This window comes from Pongo pygmaeus, chromosome 5, assembly GCF_028885625.2.
Source record: "Pongo pygmaeus isolate AG05252 chromosome 5, NHGRI_mPonPyg2-v2.0_pri, whole genome shotgun sequence".
In the NCBI taxonomy this organism is placed as follows: Eukaryota; Metazoa; Chordata; class Mammalia; order Primates; family Hominidae; genus Pongo; species Pongo pygmaeus.
In genome coordinates, this window is record NC_072378.2 from 55,161,782 (window position 1) to 55,184,438 (window position 22,657).

Here is a 22,657-nt window from a genome sequence, read left to right on the forward strand (position 1 = left end):
ATGGTTCAGTGGCTCCTTAAAAAAACTGTACATATGAAAGACACGAATATAGACAGGAATATTCTTAGAAGGAAATATGGCAAAATAAGTATAGAGTTCTCCAAAGTGGTGTGTTATATCATTTTTAAGTTTTCTCCATGTTAACTATCAGAATTTTCCAAATTCTTTATGAATAATGAAAACTGTAAATCGGGCATATAAAAGTGAGTATTGAAAAGGAATATAATAGAAAACCAATTTAGAAATGATAACTTTGACAATACCAACCAACATTTCAACTAACAAGTTCTTTGAGGTTTATTTATTGTAGGTGCAGAGACAATGTTTTTCCATAGAAATACTATAACAGGTATTCATCAGTTCACTGAAGCAGGCTGACAATAAAATCTTATAAATATTATCAAGGTAGCAAAGCCATGACCAAACAAGTATGCTCACTCTTGATTGCTGATGACAATGGTGGAGATATTGAAGAGTTTGGTGAGGGTCTGGTGTAGATAAAATATGGAGTGTTATTTTTTTTAGCAAATGATACATATGGCTTCAATAGCAGCTACCTATACTATAAATAAGGAATATTTGAGTACTACATTTATCAGCAATTACATACATTTTAGTTAAATGAAAAGATAGCTCTTAAATATTGTTTTATTTATAATAAACTGCAAAACAAAACAGCATACAGTAAGACTAAATTAATATTTTATTCTTAAGAAAAAATGGAATTTTCTTTTTACCAAGTTTCTCAATTGTGATTCACATGTATTCAAACTAATTTAAAAATGACTTTTGATTATACTGCTATATTCAACCCATTACTGAAAACAGTTAAGTCCATTCAAGTTAAATTAATAATGAGATGTCATATTTAAGATTTATCCTTCAGAATACCCATAAAAATAAGATTGTTATATGATCTAACCACTAAAAGGTTGATAAATAAAATATAAACATAAGAGTAAGGTATTATTAGAAACCAAAAATTGATTTAAAAGATTTCTTATCATTAACATCAAAGATAATATTTCTAAACATTAAGAAATTTTTATGGTTCTAAAAATAAGATTGACCCTCTTTCATTTGCATTCTAACTTTTGTAATATGTGTGACACATTGCTGCAAACAAGTCTGTCTGCTCAGAATAATCAGGAATGAATAATTCATCACAGATGCTGCAGATGTTGAGGACATCCTCTATTGTGCCCACCCTTTAACAAAAATAAACTCCAAAGCTGTTTGACTTGCTTCCAGTTCCTTCCAAGCAGAGCCCAGCGAGAAACTGCCATTGATTTTTTTTTAGAGCGAGTTGTGGAGACGGATCAATGCCAGGAAGAATAAAAACTGATTTCACCTTGAAGAATTCAGAAAGTGTTAGTTCTGAAATTAATAGACTTATAAACATTCCTAACACCCATAGGCATTTTTCTTACTAATATGCTACTCATTGTATAAAGCCAACTCTGTAATAGTAATGGGAATACTTCTTTTTCCAGCCAAGGCTTAAGAGTAAAGTTCCTGCTTACTCTTTCTGAAATTCTTACAGTTATCTATCCCAGCTGCTTTGCTTGATTCTGTTTCTGCTGTTGATTTACTTTTGGGCTCAGTATTAACATGTATAATAGGGTTTTGGCTTTTCTTTTATCCCAGGCACTCTAACATAAAACACTAACATAGGACATTTATGGGATAGGTGTTAGTTCACCCTTATCTAAAAGTCTGGAGACTTTTAGATTTAAGGAAATCACAAGCCCAGCTTCACGAGGCTATTAAATGGTAGATCCATATTTGCTTAAATTTAAGTCTTACTTACTATTTATTTATAGGAAGTAGGATTTATTGGTAGGCAGAAAGAGGAGGGGGCACAGTGGAAAGTCTCATGAATGTAGCATCTGCCACTGGTCCAGGAGGCCACAGTTGAGGATGTATTAGGGTGGTGCAAAAGAAATTACTTTTAATGGCAAAACCCACAATTACATTTGACCCTACAGCCATCTGGGATGAGCTGCTTCTCAGCCACCATGCCTTCAAATTAATCTAACTTAAACTTGGTAAAGCCCCACTTCTTTGAGATGTGAATCATCTGCTGGTGAGGTAACTTGAACTTGGCGCTGCATGAGGCTTCAGTCACATGCTCCTTGTTCTGCAGTTTGGTGTGAATGGACATGTGAATTGGCTCATGTGAACCCTGGCCACAGTGCCCTGTGGCTTTCCAAAGGCATCTTCCCTACCCATCTGGAGCCTGTCACCTCTAGCACAGGACAACATCTTGCTGTTATGGATGACTTGGAAGGGGTGGAACCACACTTGGATATGAAAGCAAATTTTGCTGCAAGTTTTTATCATGTATCTGTTGGCCCAAATGTGGGCATCCTCCAGGGCTTCAGAGAAGAACTGCTCATATTCATCTGACGCCATGTGGCCTCAGAGTGTAAACTCATCCATTTTTGCTTTCTTCTGTCCCAGGTCAAAATGTGAATCTTGGCATCAGGGACACCTCTGCAGAAGCCAGACTTTGGGTATGTTTTGTTTTTACAATATCAGTAATACCTAGTGGGGTGTTCCATGGAGATACCAGAATTTTAAGTGGCATGCTAAATGAAAAGTGAGGAAGTCTTATTTAATGTACACTTTTTAATTTTATTTGTGGCATCAATATATTTTATACACTTGAATTTACATAGTATATAAAATAAGCCTTTTTGGGTATCATCTCTTTCTACCAATCTGCCAAATAGCAGAGGTATAGGTTGATTCAGTTAAGAATAGAATAACCTTGGTTAATAGGTGGTTGGCTGGTATCATAGATTTGTATATTTCTCATGATGCCAGTATTTCTCTATTTTTTATTAACTACAATAATTAGAAAATACAGATTTTTGAGAAAATCCTAATTACTCTATGGATAAAGCTTGAAGTAGCATCCTCTAAATAATGTAAACATAAACAAATTATTTGAAGTCCATTATTTAAGCAAGAATATCTCCTTTTAAAAATTATTAGTTTTCATTATTATTTTTAGAGAGAGGATTTTGTTCTGTTGCCCAGGCTGGAGTGCAGTGGTGCGATCATAGCTCGCTGTAACCTCAAACTCCTGGGTTTAAGAAATCCTCCTGCCCCAGCCTCCTGAGTAACTAGGACTGCAACAGGTGGACTCATGCATTCCTTTTGCCTGGCTTCCCAAAGTGCTGGGATTGCAGACGTGAGCCACCTTACCCAGCCTGCTTTTTAAAAAATTGATTTTATCTTTAAAGTAGTTTTAGGTTTACAGCAAAATTGAGCAGAAGGTAAAGAAATTTTCTGTATAACCCCTGCCTTGACATATAAGCAGTCTTTTCCATTACAGCATCAACATCCCCCATCAGAGTGGCACATTTATTACAACTGATGAACCTACACTGACACATCTTTGTTACCAAATCATAATTTATATTAATTAGGGTTAACTTTAGTGTTGTACATTCTATGGGTTTAGGAAAATGTATAAGGACAGGAATTCACCATTATAATATTATACAGAGTAATTTCACTGCCCTAAAAATGTTCTGTGTTCCACCTATTCATTCCTTCCACCCGCCTAGCCACTGGCAACCACTAATCTTTTTACTATCTTTATAGTCTTGCCTTTTCCAAAATGTCACATAGTTGGAATCATAGAGTATGTAGCCCTTTCCTATTGGCTTCTTTTACTTAGCAATATGCATTCATTTCTTTCATGTCTTTTCATGGCTTGATAACTCATTTTCTTTCAGTGTTGAATCACATTCCATTGTCTTTATGGGCCACACTTTACTTATCCTTTAATCTACTGAAAGATATCTTGATTGCTTCCATGTTTTAGCAACTATGAAAAAAGCTGTTAGAAACGTTCATGTGTAGGTTTTTGTGTGGACATATGTTTTCAACTCTTTTGAGTAAATATTTCTAAGTATTGAGAAATTATTGCATAATTTCTTAATAATAATTGGCAAGGAGCATGATTGCGGGGTCATATGGTTAAGAGTATATTTAGTTTTGTAAGAAGCTGCCAAACTGTCTTCCAAAGTGGCTGTACCATTTGCATACTCACCAGCAGTAAATGAGAGTTCTTGCTGCTCCACATCGTCACCAGCATTGGTGGTGTCAGTTTTCTGGATTTTGGTCTTTCTAATAGATATCTCATTGGTTATTTAATTTGCAGTTTTCTGATGACATATGATGTAGAGCATCTTTTAATGTGCTTATTTGCCATCTGTATATTTTCTTTGGTGAGGTGGGTGTCTGTTCAGATCTTGTGCCCTTTTCTGTTTGTTTGTTTTTTTCTGTCTCTCTCTCTCTCTCTCTCTCTATATATATATATATGTATATATATATATATATATGTATATATATATATAGTTCTGCACATATGTGCAGAACGTGCAGTTTTGGTACGTAGGTATATGTGTACCATGGTGGTTTGCTGCACCTATTGACCCATTATCTAAGTTCCTCCCATTTCCCTCCAGCCCCCAACAGGCCCCAGTATGTGTCATTCCCTTCCTTGTGTCCATGTGTTCTCATTGTTCAACTCCCACTTATGAGTGAGAATATGCAGTGTTTGGTTTTCTGTTCCTGTGTTAGTTTCCTGAGGATGATGGCTTCCAGCTCCTTCTATGTCCCTGCAAAGAACATGATCTCATTCCTTTTTATGGCTGCATAGTATTCCATGGGGTACATGTACCACATTTTCTTTATCCAGTCTATAATTGATGGGCATTGGGGTTGGTTCCATGTCTTTGCTATTGTAAATAGTGCTGCAATAAACATACGTGTGCATGTGACTTTATAGTAGAATGATTTATATTCCTTTGGGTATATGCCCAGTGATGAGATTGCTGGGTCAAATGGTATTTCTGGTTCTAGATCCTCGAGGAATCACCACACTGTCTTCCACAATGGTTGAACTAATTTACATTCCCACCAGCAGTGTAAAAAGCATTCCTATTCTCCACAGCCTTGCCAGCATCTATTGTTTCCTGACTTTTTAATAATTGCTATTCTGACTGGCATGAGATGGTGTCTCATTGTGGTTTTGATTTGCATTTCTCTGATGATCAGTGGTGTTGAGCTTTTTTTCATGTGTTTGTTGGCTGCATAAATGTCTTCTTTTGAGAAGTGTCTGTTCATATACTTTGCCTGCTTTTTTATGGGGTTGTTTATTTTTTTCTTGTAAATTTAAGTTCCTTGTAGATTCTGGATATTACACCTCTGTCAGATGGGCAGACTGCAAAAATTTTCTCCCATTCTGTAGGTTGCCTGTTCACTCTGATGACAGTTTCTTTGGCTGTATAGAAGCTCTTTAGTTTAATTAGATCCCATTTGTCAATTTGGCTTTTGTTGCAATTGCTTTTGGCATTTTCATTATGAAGTCTCTGCCCATGCCTACATCCTGAATGGTATTGCCTAGGTTTTCTTCTAGACCAGTGGAACAGAACAGAGACCTCAGAAATATCCTCACACATCTACAATGAACTGATCTTGAACAAATCTCACAAAAACAATCAATGGAGAAAGGATTTTATATTCAATAAATGGTGCTGGGAAAACTGGCTAGCTATATGCAGAAAACTGAAACTGGACCCCTTTCTTATACCTTATACAAAAATTAACTCAAGATGAATTAAAGACTTAAATGTAAAACCCAATTATAAAACTTTTGCCCATTTCTTAAGTAGGTTCTTTGTTTTCTTATTGTTGAGTTTAAGTGTTCTTGGATATTTTGGATAACAGTCCTTTATCAGATATAGCTTCTGAAAATATTTTCTCCCAGTCTATAGCTTGTTTTTTCATTCTCTTGACAGTGTATATTTCATAGAACATAAATTTTTAATTTTACTAAAGTTTAACTTTTTTCATGGATCATGCGTTTGGTGTTGTATCTAAAAAGTCATCTTCATACCCAAAGTTATCTATATTTTCTCCTATATTATCATCTAGGGGTTTTATAGGTTTACATTTTTATGTTTAGGTCTGTGATCCATTTTAAGTTAGTTTTTGTAAAAGGTGGAAAGTCTGTGTCTAAATTTACTTTTAAATATGATTGTCCAGTTGTCCCAGCACCATTTGTTGAAAAAAAAAACAAACTATCTTTGCTATGTCATTGGCAAAGATCAGTTGATTGTGTTTATATGGGTCTATTTCTGTGTTTTCTACTTTGCTCCATTGGTCTATTTGTCTATTCGTCTATTCTTTAGCCAATATCACACTGTCATTATCACTAGAACTTCATAATAAGTTTTGAAGTTGGGTAGTGCCAATTCACTAGGTTTGTTCTTCTCCTTCAATAGTGTGTTAGCTAATCTGGGTCTTTTGCCTCTCCATATAAATTTTAGAACCAGTTTGTCAATATCCCCAAAATAACTGCTGGGATTTTGATCGAGATTGCATTGAATCTATAAATCAAGTTGGGAAGAACTGACATTTTGACAATACTGAGTCTTCATACCCATGAACATGGACTATCTCTCCATTCATTTAGTTCAGTTTTCTGCATGTAGATCTTGTATGTATTTTGTAAGATTTATACCTAAGTATTTTACTTCTGTGCATACTAATGTAAATAATATTGTATTTTGAATTTAAAATCCCACTTGTTCATTGCCGGTATACATAAAAGTGATTGACTTTTGTTTATTAACCTTGTATCCTACAACCTATTTTAACTGTTTGTTATTTCCAGGAGTTTTTCTGGTCAATTCTTTTAGATTTTCTACATAGACAATAATATCATGTGTGAACAAAGACAGTTTTATTTTTTTCCCCAATCTGTATACCTTTTATTTTCTTTCCTTTTCTATTTCATTAACTATCACTTTTAGTACAGTGTTGAAAGGAGTAATGAGAGGAAACATCCTTGCCTTTTTCCTGATCTTGTGGGAAAGATCCAAGTTTCTTACCATTAAGTATGATGTTAGCTGTATATTTTTTGTAGATACTCTGTATGAATTTAAGGAAGTTCCCCTCCGTTCCTAGTTTAATGAGAGTTTTTTTCTTTTTTATTATAAAAGTCATGAATGGGTGTTGAAAATATTATTTTAACAATTCTCTTTTCTCAAGACTTCAGTAGAAATGTTCAGACCTTAGCAACTAAAGTGTAGTCCACAAACCAGCACCATCAGCATCACCTGGAAGCCCATGAAAAAATGCAGAATCTCAAGCTTTACCTCAGACCTACTCAATCAGACCTGCATTTTAATAAAATGCTACAGGTGATTAATATGCATATTACAGTATGAGGAGCAGTGGCCTTGGTCATTTTCTTAATCTTACTGTCTAGATTGTTAGTCCCCTTTCTTTATCCTCTGCTGTTTCAGTGGAAGGATCATTGACATGGAGCCATACTGACATTGAATTAGGAACCCAGCACTTGCCAATTACATAAGCTTTAACAATTAACTCATTTTTTCCAAGCCATGATGCCTCCCTTGTAGAGTTAGAACAATACCTATGTTTCACAATTATTGGGTGAATTAAATGGTGTGATGTATGTAAAAATTCAATATAGTTAGTATTTGACAAATGTTACTTTCCTTTCTATCTGTCCATCATGTGTCTTATGCTAGAAAGACATTGTTTTATAAAGGTTTTGACTCTTTCAAGACAATCTTTTATTCTTCCGTGTCCTTCTCTCCTAATTTTAGTTTACTAGTCTTTCCTTGTATGGCGTTTTGTGTATACTTTTTCTTTTGTTATGCAGGGTTTTGCATCGTGTTTCCCTACCTATTCCAGCCTCCAAAAGTAGACAGCTCTGAACACACTCCGATCTTTTCTGCTTCCGAATTTTCTCCAAATCTTGGCAAGACTGCTTAACACAACCTGCAGCATAGCCTGGGACTACAGGGAAGTTAATATCTGAAGGGGTAATGCTCATGGGGTATGGGAGTCAATGGGCTAAGTATTCTTGTCTTCTGTACTTTAGAGGAACAATATACATGCATTCTACACATTTTGTCAGAGTCATAAATGAGATTGCCTCATTATGTACCACAGTAACCAGCTCCATAGCTTTCCTTCTTTCCTTTCTTGTCTGACTCTACTCACTCACCTTGGTTGCTGGAATCACTTTCCATTAAACTATCTACATCCAAGTCCTTGCTTCGTGCTCTGCAGTTAGGAAGATCTAAACTAAAATAAATCATGTGGTTTTTTTGCTCTCAGCATATACAGAAAGGGGAATACTTGTCCATCAAAGTATTTGTGTTGGCTCTACCGTAATACAAAAGTGTGATTTGGAAAGGCTGCTCAGCCAGGGATTAAATTTCATAGCACTTTCCTCAACTTGCATGTAGGTGAAGCCAAGAGGATTAAACTCAAGAGGGTTAAAAAAGTTTGCAGCCAGGTTCAGTGGCTCATGCCTGTAATCCTAGCACTTTGGAGGCCAAGGCGGGTGAATTGTCTGAGCTCAGGAGTTTGAGACCAGCCTGGGGAACACAGTGAAACCCAGTCTCTACTAAAATACAAAAGAAATTAGCTGGGCGTGGTGGCATGCACCTGCAGTCCCAGATACTCCGGAGGCTGAGGCAGGATAATTGCTTTAACCCAGGAGGTGGAGGTTGCAGTGAGCCAAGATGCCACCACTGCACTCCAGCGTGGGCAACAGAGCAAGACTCTGTCTCCACACACACAACAATAACACCAACAACAACAAAAAAAAAAAACGAAAGAAAGAAAGAAGGTTTCCTTTCTCTACACTTTTGTTTTAACCATTTCTTCTGAATTTTTACACATAAGCATAAACTCATGCCTGTAATCCCAGCACTTTAAGAGGCCAAGGCAGGAAGATCACTTGAGGCCAAGAGTTCAAGACCAGCCCGGTTAGCATGGTGAGACTCCGTCTTAAAAACAAAACAAAACAAAATAAGCATAGAGAACTTGTAAACTGTGTGGTAAACATGGCAGAGTCACAAAAGGCAAGGAAAGAACACCATTGGGAGAGGAGCTAGCTGCCGGTTAGGTACAGCTGTTCTGAATGTTCCATTATTAAGAAATAAACATTTATTATGTTTAAAGCAGTATACATCTGGGAATTTGGGTCTGTTTATTACAACAGCTGTCATTATTCTGATTTGGTCATTAACATATTTTTATGCTCCAAACCATTTATAACTGCTTTAGTGGATGCTTATCACTAAGGGTACTCTATCCACTCACTTTTCATAGTACTCCACACAGTGCTCTTTGCCGGATCTGTTATTTGCTTAAGAGTGATAATTGTGTGGAATAGTTTCAAATTTCTGTTTTTACCAAAGCTAAACAAAGTCTTCTTCATTTCAACTAAAAAGAATAGGCTTTGTGACAGAGTTACCAGGAGCTCCACTTGACATCAGACAAAATGAGCCTTGATCCCTCCATTCATTCATGATGCTTTATTCTGTAAATAGAAATTGAGAATCTCTTGTATGCCAAGTATTATACTATGCTCTGAACTCAAAAAATAAATAAGACATGGTTGGGTGTGGTGGCTCATGCTTGTAATCCCAGTGCTTTGGGAGACCAAAATGGGAGAATCACTTGAGTCCAGGAGTTCAAAACCAGCCTGAACAGCATAGTCAGACCTGTCTCTACAATCAATCAGTCAATTAACCAATCAATGTTGCTGGAAATGATAGTGTCCATCTGTAGTCCCAGATACTTCGGAGGCTGACTGAGAGGATGGCTTGAACCCAGAAAATCGAAGCTGCAGTGAGTTGTGATCATTCCACTGCACTCTATCCTAGGTGACAGAGCAAGCCTTGGTCTAAAAAAAAAATTAAATTAAAATTAATTAAAAAATAAGACATGGTCCTTCCCTCAGAGAGCCTAAAACCTAGTGTTTAAAGAGAACAATTATAACAGAGAGTTCTGGGGAGCCAGCACTATGAGTTGTCTAGTCAAAATGACTGAGTGTTATTTTTGGCTCCCTGATGTATTCACAGAGTGATTTTAGTAAATTTATGTCTTTTCTGTGCCTTTTTGTTTAATTGTAAAAGGGAGATAATGTCCCTTTTACATTTTGTGAGGACTGACTCAGAGTTTGTAGAGTTCTTAGAATAGTTCTTAGTAACTTGCTACATATCAATAAATGTTAGCTTATTATTAAATATTGGGGCCAATATACATGCAGGACCAGATCATATAGGGTAGTGCACATCAAACATTAGGGTTTATATGAGTTACCTGGAAATCTTATCAAAGTTCAAATTTTTACTTAGTATGTCTGTAGTAGGACCCGAGATTCTACATTTCTAGCAAGCCCCAGGTGATGCTGAAGCTTCTGGTCTTGAGAGCACATTTTGTGTAGCAAAGACAGTGCTGCCCAATAAAACTTTGTGTGATGGTAAAATGTTTATATCTGCCCTTCTAATATGGCATCTTCTAACCACATGTGGTAACTGAAATGTGGCTAGTGCAACAGAGGAACTAATTTTTAAAAAAATGTATTCAATGTTAATAAACATAAATTTAATTGGACATATGAGGCTAGTAGCTACTTGTATTCAACCCCACGGTTCTAGACCAGTAGCTTTTAGGACTGGTCACATGTTCAAGCAAGGATCAGTAACCCAGAATAATACTCAAGATTGGGTTACATCATCAACATAATGAAAATATCTCTAGAAGTTTGAAATTGGATTGAAGACTACGAGGATAACTATTGTTCTTTAGAGGTTCCATTTACACTAGTTTTGCTTTAATAGAAGACAAGGTTAAAACTGGCTATATTCAATGTCAAACTATATCAGTTCAGCTCAAGGTAATTGAAAACCCAAACTGATGTGGCTTGAACACCACTCATCTCAAATAACAAGCATTTTAGAAGCTGACAAGTGATGATGCTTGGTCCAACTGCTCAGTGGCCAGGTACTATGTTTTCTTCTCCAACATTCCTAGCCTGTTAGCTATTGTCTTTAACCTTCTAAGATTCATGGCCCAAGAACACTGAATATGTTTGTGGTGTACATATTCAAGAGAAGGTTGAGAGGGCCAATCAACCCGCATGTGTACTCTTTTATCATACTACAAATATCTTATTATCTCAGAAGGTTGAAAAAAAAATACTTAGCTGGGTACATCGCCATCCCAAACAAAACAAAAATTTTGGTGGCAAGTTAGAAGATAAAATAGATAATGGTTAGATAGCCAACAATGTCTGACACACAAACCTAATTATGATTCACATGTGAAGAAAAAGAAATACATTTTTCCAAATAAGCAAAACCTCAGTAAGGTACATCAATCATTCATATTCAATATGAATTTAAAATATAAACTCATGAATAATAAAACTATGACACAAAAGAACTGGCAGTGAGCACTGACTCCGTTTGAATGATAGATATAAATAAATGAAATTATTATGGTTATTATATTGAATACAAATGCTAAATTTTGTTGTGAAAAGCCTCATGATATCAAATGATAATCACTATTAATATAATGGGGATAAAATTACAACCAGTTAATGTCAGAATATTGGTCGAGTGGTAGGCAGGAGAAATGTAGCTTGCTATTATGTTATGGTGAGAAATGTAGTTTATGTATTTAAGTAATTATTTTAAAGGAATAAAAGTAAATACAAGTAGAATTTAAACAGATTATGTACCTTCGAGATTACTGCAGGGACTGAGGGGTCTAATTTCAGAGATCAAGAAAATGAATCCAATTTTTAAAAAATAAATTAAGACAAAAAGAAATCAAGGAAGCATTTAGCAAAATGTTTGAAATAGAATGATAATATGCCAAGTATATCTGTTACAGCAATAAATATAAAAGGAAAATGGCCACTGGAAAAAAACTCAGTTGAGTTTAAAAATGAAAACTCTATTGTATGTTATATGTAATAATCATATCACACAGAAAATTATTTAAATATGTGGACAATAAAAGAATAAGCAGAGAAATGCCTAGCAAACCTACACACAAAATAAGAAATAATACTGGTAAAATAATTTATAATATATAATAATATATAATATATACTATAATAAAGTATTAACTAGCATAAAGCTATTTTATAATTCTGAGATGACTTTGCAAACATTACAATAACACTGAAGATTTATGTGTCGTTTAGCATCACACTGAAATATAGATGAAAAACTACTAGAAATACAAGGAACTGTCCTTGCATCCCAGGAATAAACCCCACTTGATCATGGTGGATGATCCTGTTAATGCATTGAATTTAGTTTGCTAGTATTTTGTTGAGAATTTTTGCATCTATATTGAATAAGGATATGGGCCTGTAATTTTCTTTTCTTGTAATGTCCTTGCCTGGCTTTGGTATGGGGGCAATGCTGGTCTCATAAAAAAACAAGTTTGAAAATATTCTCTCCTCTTTGATCTTTTATGAAAGTGATTGAGGAAGATTGATATTAGTTATTCTTTATATGTTTGGTAGAAGTCAGCAATGAAGCCATCACATCCTAGGCTTTTCTTTAATGTGAGACGTTTATTAATATTACTAATTCAGTCTCCTTACTTGTCATTGGTCTCTTCAGATTTTCCTATGTCTTCATAATGCTAGGTAGGGCATATTTATCTAAGAATTTATCCTTTTCTTCTGGGTTATCCAGTTTGTTGGCATATAATTGTACATAGCAGTCTCTTATGGTCCTTTGTATTTCTTGGTACAAGCTTTCTTTTTCATTTTTTATTTTATTTATTTGTCTTCCCTCTTGACAACATTTTAAAAGGACCACAGTTCACATTTTCTGCTCTGTACTATCCCATCAAATGTTGAGCCCAGACAAATTCTGTTGAGACTATTTCCAACCTTTTAAGCATTTCAACTATTGTGTATGTTTATAATGCTATTTACACTTTTATAATTTCAAGTAAAACAAGGAATATTTTCTTTTGTTTGTTGAGTACTAAATAACACTAAGAAAACATCTAATGAAGGGATGGAACAATCGTAGCAGGGCACTATCTATCTAAATACATACTTGATTTGTATGTAAGTTATTGCTGTGGTCAAAGATGCCTGGGAAATACTGGCATGAACAGATTTCCTTACTGTAGAACCACTTAGAGATCTAAAATATTTTAACAGGTGTGGGGAATCCTCAACAGAGGGCTTTTATTGCTTGTCCTCATCACAAAACTTAAAAAATAATTTTTTAAAAAAGCAAGATCTTTTTTCCCCCTTAGATTTGCTGTGGCCTGGCTTTTCACTGAATAAGTGTTGAAAAATTATATACCAGGAATAAAAAGCCTGGAATACCTGGTGAATTCGTATCTCAGCTAATTTGGTGTAACTTTAAGAGGACACAAGCAGATAAACAAATAAAAAGAAATAATGTCTTTAGGCAAGAAAAATACTCTTCAGTTCTTTACAGCCTTGACTGCTCTTGTTTACATAATACTTAGCCTTTTCACAAATTTGTTACCTAATTTGCTCTGAAATATGTGAATTTATAATTCTGACTAAAAATAAACATCATGGTTGATTAAAATGAAATATGATGCATGCTATTATCAAATGAAATACATAAAAGAACAGCTCATTATGACCTAATGGGTTTCATCCCAAGAATGTATACTATAGTTCAAAATTGGAAATTGTACTAATAAAACACATTTGCACTGTGTTTTTAAGAGAAGAAAATTACTTCAATAGCCCTCAAAAAACTTTTGATAAAATTTAACACCTAAAAAAACCCCTAAATAAACCCATGATTAAAATACAAATAAAAAGATGCATGCCATGGGTTGTGGGGGCCAGGGCCAAGGCTGCTGACTAGAAGCAGCACCGTTTTGGGGCTTCCACCGAAAAAAACCATAATAAGCATGTGAAGCCTTCACCAGCAACCAGGGTATCCAGGTTCTCTCATCAAAATTGACTATAAGGCTGGTATGACCCACAGAGAGAAGGAAGAACAGTGTGGTGTGGCAACCCACCTGAGAGCGACACAGGGAAGGGGAACCCCCTCCTGACAGCCAAGGGAGGCAGTGACTTAGCACACTACCCACCTGAGAGCGACACAGGGAAGGGGAACCCCCTCCCGACAGCCAAGGGAGGCAGTGACTGAGCACACTACCCAGCCAGGGAAACCGTGCTTTACGGAACTGTGCAACCCATGGATCAGAAGATCCCACTCATAAACCCACACCAACAGGGCCTGGAATCCCAATCCCAGAATGTCCAGATTCTTACTGACTCTCAGCTGGAATCTGCTTAAGCCTACCAAACTCCCCAGGGGGAGGGGTGACTAGCACCTGCTGCCCCTGTCTGCTGTCTAAGCCTTTTGAGCTCCTTGGGGGAGGGACAGCAGCCAGCACTGGGACTAGCAACTGCCTGACACACTAAGCTTCCCGGGCAGGGGAAGGGTGGCACCCATTTCTGTAACCCTAGGCTGCACTTTTCCAATGCTGGAGCCAGGGAGGCTGGACTGCTTGGTCCCAAGACTTTTCCCCACAGCTCAATGCACTGGCTGTGGCAGTCTGCAGCCAGAGTGCCTCTTCAGGTCTAACCCTGACCCATCCTTCCTCAGTGGGTGGGGCTTCCCTGAAGGATCTCCAATAACTCCAGCCAGAGGCTCAGAGACAGAATTCGGATCTCCCTGGGCCTGAGCCCATTGGGGAGGGGTGGCCACAGTCTCTGCAGACCAGCAGACTTAGCCTCTCCTCCTGGTATTTCTGAGAAATCCAGGCAGCCCAGAGGAGTGGTTTTCCTCTGAGCAAAACACACTCTCTTCACCAAGGGACAAAGTGCTTCCTTAAATGGGTCCTGCTCTTCATGCCACCCAACTGAGTGAGACCCCCAACAGGGATAGTCAGACACTCTCTACAGAAGCAATCCTACTGGCATTAGGTTGGTGCCCCTTGAGGTCTGAGGTCCCAGAAGAAGTAGCAGGTACCCATCTTTGCTGTTCTCTAGCCTCCTTGAGTGACATCTCCAGGCACGGGAGCAAATCAGATGAATAAGACCTGAAGTGAACCCCCAGCAAACTGCAGCAGCCCTACAGAAGAGGGACCTATTGAAAGAAAAACAGACAAGCAGAAAACATCAGCAACAGCATCAACAACAACAAAAGCCCCCACAAAAACCCCATCCAAGGGTCAGCAGCTTCAAAGACCAAAACTAGACAAACTCATGAAGACAAGAGAGAATCAATGAAAAAATGCTGAAAACCTAAAAGGCCAGAGTGCCTGTTCTCCTCCATATGATCACCATGTCTCTTCATCAAGGGCACAGAACAGAACGGAGAATTAGATGAGTTGACAGAAGCAGGCTTCAGAAGATGGGTAATAAAAAGCTATGATGAGCTAAAGGAGCATGTGCTAACTCAATGCAAAGAAGCTAAGAACATTGATAAAAGGTTAGATGAATTGCTAACTAGAATAACCAGTTTAGAGAGGAATACAAACGATCTGACGGAGCTGAAAAACACAGCATGAGAACTTCGTGAAGCCAAATCGACCAAGTGGAAGAAGGGATATCAGAGTTTGAAAACCACCTTACTGAAATAAGACATGCAGACAAGAACAGAGAAAAAAAGAATGAAAAGGAATGAACAAAGCCTCCAAGAAATATGGGACTTAATAAAAAGACTGAACCTACGATTGATTGGAGTGCTAGAAGGAGACAGGGAGAATGGAAACAAGCTGGAAAATACATTTCAGGATATTATCCAGGAGAACTTCCCCAACCTAGCAAGGCAGGCCAACATGCAAATTCAGGAAATACAGAGAACACTATTAAGATACTCCACGAGGAGATCAACCCCAAGACACATAATCGTCAGATTCTCCAAGGTAGAAATGAAGGAAAACCTGTTAAGGACAGCCAGAGAGAAAAGCCAGGTCACCTACAAAGGGAAGCCCATCAGGCTAACAGCGGACCTCTCACCAGAAACTCTACAAGCTGGAAGAGATTGGGGACCAATATTCAACATTCTTAAGTCAAATAATTTTCAACCCAGAATCTGAAGTTTGAAGACACTTTGAAAGACACTTTTAAGAAAATGAAAGGCAAGCCACAAACTGGGTGAAAATATTTCCAAATACATATATATCCAGCAAAAGACTTGCATTTAAAATATATAAATAATTCTTACAATCCAGTAAGAAAAACATATTAACTTTGAAAATGGACAGAAGATTTGATGGGCCTTTTGTAAAGTATAATTTTAAAATGACTAAGAAAACAAGAAAAGGAGCTCAATACACAGTAGTTTTTAAAATGCAAGTTAAAAGCGGAATTAGATACTGCTATTCATCTACCAGAATGAGTAAAAGAACTAACGATATCAGATATTGGCAGGAATTTGAAGGAACTGGTATTCTTTTCTATTGCTGGTGGATTTATAAAATGATACACCAACTTTGCCACACAGTTTGGCAGTGCTTTAGAAAGTCAAACATGTAGGTACTATATGATCTTGAGTTCCACTCATGGCCATTTATCTAAAAGAAATGGAAACCTATGTTCACAAAAAGACTTATGCCTGGACGTTCATAGCAGCTTTATTTATAATAGTCATATTCTGGGGAAAACCCAAATGTCTATCAACAAGAGTATGCAAACTATTATATATTCATATGGAATTCCTCAACAATATATAAAGGAACAAACCACTGATACACGCAAAAACATGGGTGAATCTCAAAAATATCATGTTGAGAAAAAAGTCAGATGCAAAAGAGTACATTCTGTATAGTTCCATTTATAAGAAGTTCTGGTTTGGGTAAAACTAATATATAGTGGTAAAAATCAGATAATCAGTTCTTTGGGGATGGTGATTAAGGTGGATTAATTGGAAAGAGCTATGAGAGAACATTTTAGGGTGATGAAAGCATTCGAGATGAGAATTGGGTTAGTGATTACACAGGTGTGTATACATTCACCTTGGAATTTCAGTTGGGAGTTAGATGGCAGAAAGGTGGGCCTGACACTGCTGGGAAGATCATGACTAGAAATAGTGGGTTTGTACAAATATAGGTTCCATTGATTTACAGGTAATAGTAGAAAGCGAAGGAATAAATATTGCTGGAGCAAAACATAAAGAATGAGAACAGGACCAAAGATAGAAGGCCCGGGAGCACCTCCATGTGAGAAGAAGGGAAAAAAAAATAGAGCCAGCAAACAAGAAATAACCAAAGGTCAAGGAATTCTACTTCCCAAAGCCAGTAATCTTTCTTATCCCCTAGGATGAATCATTGTTTGAAGAATTTAAATTAGAATGCCTTTACTAAGTAACTTAGTAATCAGAACCATATTTGGCATGGAAAAAGAGCACAGGCCAGAACTCCGTTCTGCTTTTGTGATTCTGTATGAGCTATATCCAACATTTTTATCATAGTTACAATCATCAGTAATTTGTTTCTGCTATTAGTAATTACAGCAGAAAAATCAGTGATGGAGATGTCACAGCTGGAGGGACAGGGGGATTCTTTTCCTGATGATTTTCTTCATCTGTCATGGAAAGAAGGATACAGAGAGATTCAGAAATAAATGGTGCTTTAAACATGATAAAGCTCTTTTTAAGTGTAGTAAAAAGTTATCTCACACAGGTGTCTCCATGAAGGTCTAATGAGTTCCATGAGAACAAAGAGAGTGTGCTTCATTCATCTTTGCTGTCCTCTTAATAACTAGTATTGAAAACCTACTATGGGCCAGTGTTCTGATAGGTATTCAGCTAAAAAGGTGAATAAAATCGTACCAAGTCTTCCATTGCTACAAGTGTGAAAATCCAAAAACCCATCCAAACATGCCAGGACAATTTTTTTACAATGGGAATAGAGCCAAAAATGTATAAAACATTGAGAAAATATTTCACTGTATAGTCTTCTACATTAGAATTTAGCCAGAATGAAGACCCAAAATGATAAAAACCATTCTCTTCCTTTCTCTTATAGCAAAGAGATATATAAAAGTATTAGATTTGGTGAGATTTTCTTCTTGTTTGTATAGGTTGGAGAGGATTTCTAGAATTGTGGATGTCACATAAGATTTCATAAAACAATTCTCAGTTATTCTATGCTTCAAAATAGAGCATGCAGTCATCACAAACTTAAGTAAATACCAAATTGTTGTTTCAGGAAAGATTTATTACTCTAGTTCACTGTAGCTGTTATTGTGACTTGTGATGCATAGCAGAGAAGTCTGCAGCCCAGTCCCCAGCAGACCATAATTGTTGCCTGTGCACCCACATGGGACATTAACATTAAGAAATAGCTCTGTCCTTCATAACACCTGCTATCATCTAATGATGAACATGCCGAAGCAAAATTTTCCTTTACCAATACAGCTTTATGAATTTTCATTGTTTTGAATTTTAATAAAAGATGGTTTTTTCACTGATTTTGAGCAAAATTTGTTCAATACTTTGGAATCTCTTGAATTCATCTTACAAATGAATTGCAGCAAACAACATGCATGCTAATTGATGATGTTGAGAAAATGACAATCAAAATGATTAAGTGAATAAAATGAAATTGTTTCATGTTTTTGTGATTAACATTTGACATATGTCAGTTGAAATATCTGATATATGTCAACAAAACAATCATTAGACTCCTCTTAGCAAAGTAATGCCACAAAGTACATCAGGCCATTATAATTCTGCCAATATATTCAGTGTGATTTCTAAATATAGAACACTGTATAGGGCACTTGCTATTCAAATCACTATGTAGCTTCCTTTGGTTCTATATCCAGAGGTCAACACATGGTGAAGGAGGAAACCGAGTTTCTAATTCCAAGCTTCCATTTACTCCCTGGGAAAGTCTATTTAGAACACACAAGTAGACTTTTCTCAAACTACGGCCCTAGCACATGCCCCACCGATTTCATATTTATCCTTGGGAAAGCCACATTATCCGTCTTTGTGATATTGCCTGTGTTAGTAACCGGAGTTCATAACTATTGTCAGTGCATGTGTATTAGTAAAGTAATTTGTTTGTTGCTGTGTGCAGGCAAGTTCAGCTCTTTGGGATGAATATGCTGCAAAGCTGTGTTCTATGGACAAGTATTTCTACTAAAATACATTTTTCCAGTAATCCAATATGAAAGAATTAAGACTATTTATTTATATTCATGTTCCCAAACAGACTCGATTTTTGTAAGTGATATGGGGTTTAATCACAATGTAGAAGAAAAACCATCAAGTCTAATGTCAGAAGTCTGAATTCAGCCTCAATTCCACAAATTAGTTCTGTGAACTTTCATGAACTGTTAAGCAGTTTGGGCCTCATTTTCTTTATATATAGTAACTAAGTAATACTCTTAACCTTCTTATTTCATTATTACATATTGGATTTTTTAACTGTAATAAGGTATTTGAAATTTTAGGTATTATTATTACCATTGTTGCTTTCATTGGTAATAGCAGTAGAAACAATTGATGGCAGAACACTGGTATTGAATGTTTTGTTTTGTCCAAATAAGACTATGCTGTTAAAAAATCTCAGCCTAGTTCTGTATAGAATATAACACTGAGGTAAATTAGATTTTAATATCAATGTTTCACAATCTTTTTAGATCTTACCTATAGAATTAACAGTCCAGCCCGCTTGAAATGAAGCTTTTCAGCCTGAGAGAAATGATTATTACTCAAACTAAGGATTTATTTTTTTTTAAATCAGAAGTGAGTGTTCTATATTAGTTGCTGGATCTTTTCTCACCTAGGCTGAGAGATTACTGGCAGTGGTATGAAACAGGTGGAGGAAGTGAAATGAGGGAGTAAAGTGGGTGCCCTTGGCTGTGCTTTGAATCAAATGTTCCTCAAAGTCTTTTAAAAAGCAGAGAGGAGCTGGTTTGCAGCTTGAGTTCTCTGCAGAACAAACTGAGTTGGAGTTTAACTGAAAGTTGTTTATCAAAGTATCCTTTGGATCAATCTCTGTAGAACAGAGAGAAGAAAGCAACATTGAACAGAGCAAGATATTGAGTTGTGATGCCGGCCTAATGAACTTAGGTTAAAAAAAAAACTTATGATAAACTTATTATGAAAGAACACAGATGAGTTTGGGAGCTAATCCTATTAAGGTTTTAATACTGACTGCTTTTGCAGTCTCCCCTCTTGTGGCGGATTGGGTACTGGTTAATGATGTGAATTCTGCACTGAAGCCACCTTTCTTTGACCACCTTCTAGCTGGGTGATTTAGTGAAGGCTAGCTTGCTTCTCTGGACTTCGATTTTCTCATCTGTAGAATAAAAGTAACCACCTGCACACATAGAGTGTGCCTCAGAGACCCCACAGAGAAGCTCTGGATCTAGAATGACCCTTCAGAGTGACAAGGATGTGGGCAGAGATGGCCCAGCCTCAGTATGCAAGGAGTGGTCTGTCATTTCTGCCCTGGGAAAGGGTCTGACTTTTATTAAAGCAGTTGGAGCATCCAAGGCAATCGCTGGAGGGACTGGCAGCTGAAGGCTCTCTACCAATGCACACCCATAGCAGGGGCAACAGGTGTCTTCCTGAGAGGGAGTCTAGGCACAGTGTATGTTCCACAACAAGCCCCTCCGAGCTGAAAACTTTCATAGCTGGAGGGAAGGCAAAGGAGAAGTAGTAAAGGAGTGGGAAAAAAGAAAATGAATGCTTATTTAATATTTGTTATGTTCCACACACTGGACTAGGCACTCTCTTGGTTATCCCATTTAATTCTTAAAACTCTCTATGTGTGCAGATGGTTACTTTTATTCTACAGATGAGAAAACTGAAGTACAGAAAGCAAGTTAGTCTCACTAAGTCACACAACTAGAAGGTGGCCAAAGAAAGGTGACTTTAGCGCAGAATTCACATCATTAACCAGCACCCAATCCTGCCACAAGAGGGGAGACTGCAAAAGCAGTCAGTACTCAAATCTTAATAGGATCAGCTCCCAAACTTATCTGTGTTCTTTTATCATAATATAACCTAATGCCCTATCTGATCTATTTGACAAGAAGATTATCGTTGAATATTGAACAAATGTTTAATGGCCATCCAGCTCAATATGCATTCTAGAGTAGCTTTAGTGTTTTGTTTTTTTGTTGTTGTTGTTTTTGTCTGTCTGTTTACAGTGCAGAGAATTTCTAAAAATGTTAAAACACTTATCAGAGAAATGTTATATTTTGTTACAAATCAGGATAAATACCTTGGTTTTTTGAGTAATTCAAGCAAAATCTAATGGAAAAATGATGGAGAAGAGAGTTCATTCAAGTACTCCCAGTCCAAAAGCCAATTAACATTGTTATCCTGATATTATTCACTGTTTAATACAGCAGAACAGTTTTATATTTCTGAATGAAGTTATGTTTTGTGAAATGAAAAAGATTCTTATCAGTTAAATCAAATGAGTTCCAAATTGCAAGCTGCTGATATTATGGCTTTCATAATATGTCTTCAATAACACAAGGAAATAGGAGAGGCAAATATTTTCATGTGAAAATTGCAGTAATGTTCAGCAACTCGTAATAATCAACTCTCTCAAAAGCTGGTGCAATGCCAGATAAATTATTTCAAAACCACACTTTCTTTTTTCATTTATTTTATTTAAACTTATCATTTATCATGTTAATAAAGCATTTTCACTGAGCCTGTTCTTTAAAACACTAAAACAAAGATTATTAACCCAATTTGTCCAAATGATAGATTTTAAAACATGTCCTGAAAACAAACAAACATAAATAAAAATAAAAGCATCTCTTCAAGATTTTAATAAGGAAAAAAAAAGGAATGTTCTCAATATTTCTACAGCAATTCTACAAACTTAGAGACAGGACAAAACCAGCACATTATCTAGGTAATAAAATATAGCATCTTTACATTCATTGCGTGAAATAGTGACAAGCATTGATGTACAAAACACATGTGTTTCAAGGTAAGTCAACTCTGATTAATGAAAATGTAACTGAACTTGAAATTCAAAGTTAAGGGCTCTATACCAAGTTATGCCACTTGCTAGTTATATGACCTGACTGGATAAGCCATCTATCTAAACTCTAGGTATTTTATTTTTAAAATGAGAATATAAAATAACTAATTCTTGTGGTGTTGGTAGAATAAATTTAGGCAATATATGTAAAATACACTTTATAAACATTCAACATTAAATCCTAATGCCTGTGTGTGATATTATGATTCATTTCCATCCATGGTTCCTAGTTCATAACTTCCATAATCATTGTCACAGACTTGGTTATAATGTTGGAGAAATTTAGGGCTCAGAAGCAAGCCTGAGGAAACGAAAGCTTTCTCTCTGAACTTCTGTCCTCCTTTTACCCACCCAAGATAGGACTGTAATCCAATTATAGGTCATAAAACTCTCATTCTAGAGAGCGTCCTGCCCCATACTCCAGAGGAAAGAATGCTGCACAGAAGGATCAAGAAGAATCTGAATGGACAAGGCTTGCTGAGTTTAGACCACATCCTTTTTGTCCAATCACATTTTGACATAGTTGTCCATGCTTTAATCATTGACAACCAATGAAGTCTCCATAAAAGGCCCAAAGGATGGAGTTCCAGAAGCTTCTGGAGAGCTGAACACATTGAGCATGACAGGAAGGTGAAAAACTCACATGCCAGGAGGTTGGTGCACCCCAACTCTACAGAAACAGAAGCTGCTGCACTTAGAAATCCTCCCAGACCTCACCCCATGTATCTCTTCATCTGGCTGTTTATTTGTATCCTGTAAAATATGCTTGATAATAAGCCAGTAAATATGATTCCCTGAGTTC

At 36.5% G+C, this 22,657-nt stretch overlaps 1 pseudogene; it reads right to left on the reverse strand.

The window, feature by feature from the left end:
* Window positions 1-1,874: 1,874 nt before the first annotated feature.
* On the reverse strand, window positions 1,875-2,531 carry LOC129039417 (large ribosomal subunit protein uL16-like; annotated as a pseudogene).
* Window positions 2,532-22,657: the final 20,126 nt, after the last annotated feature.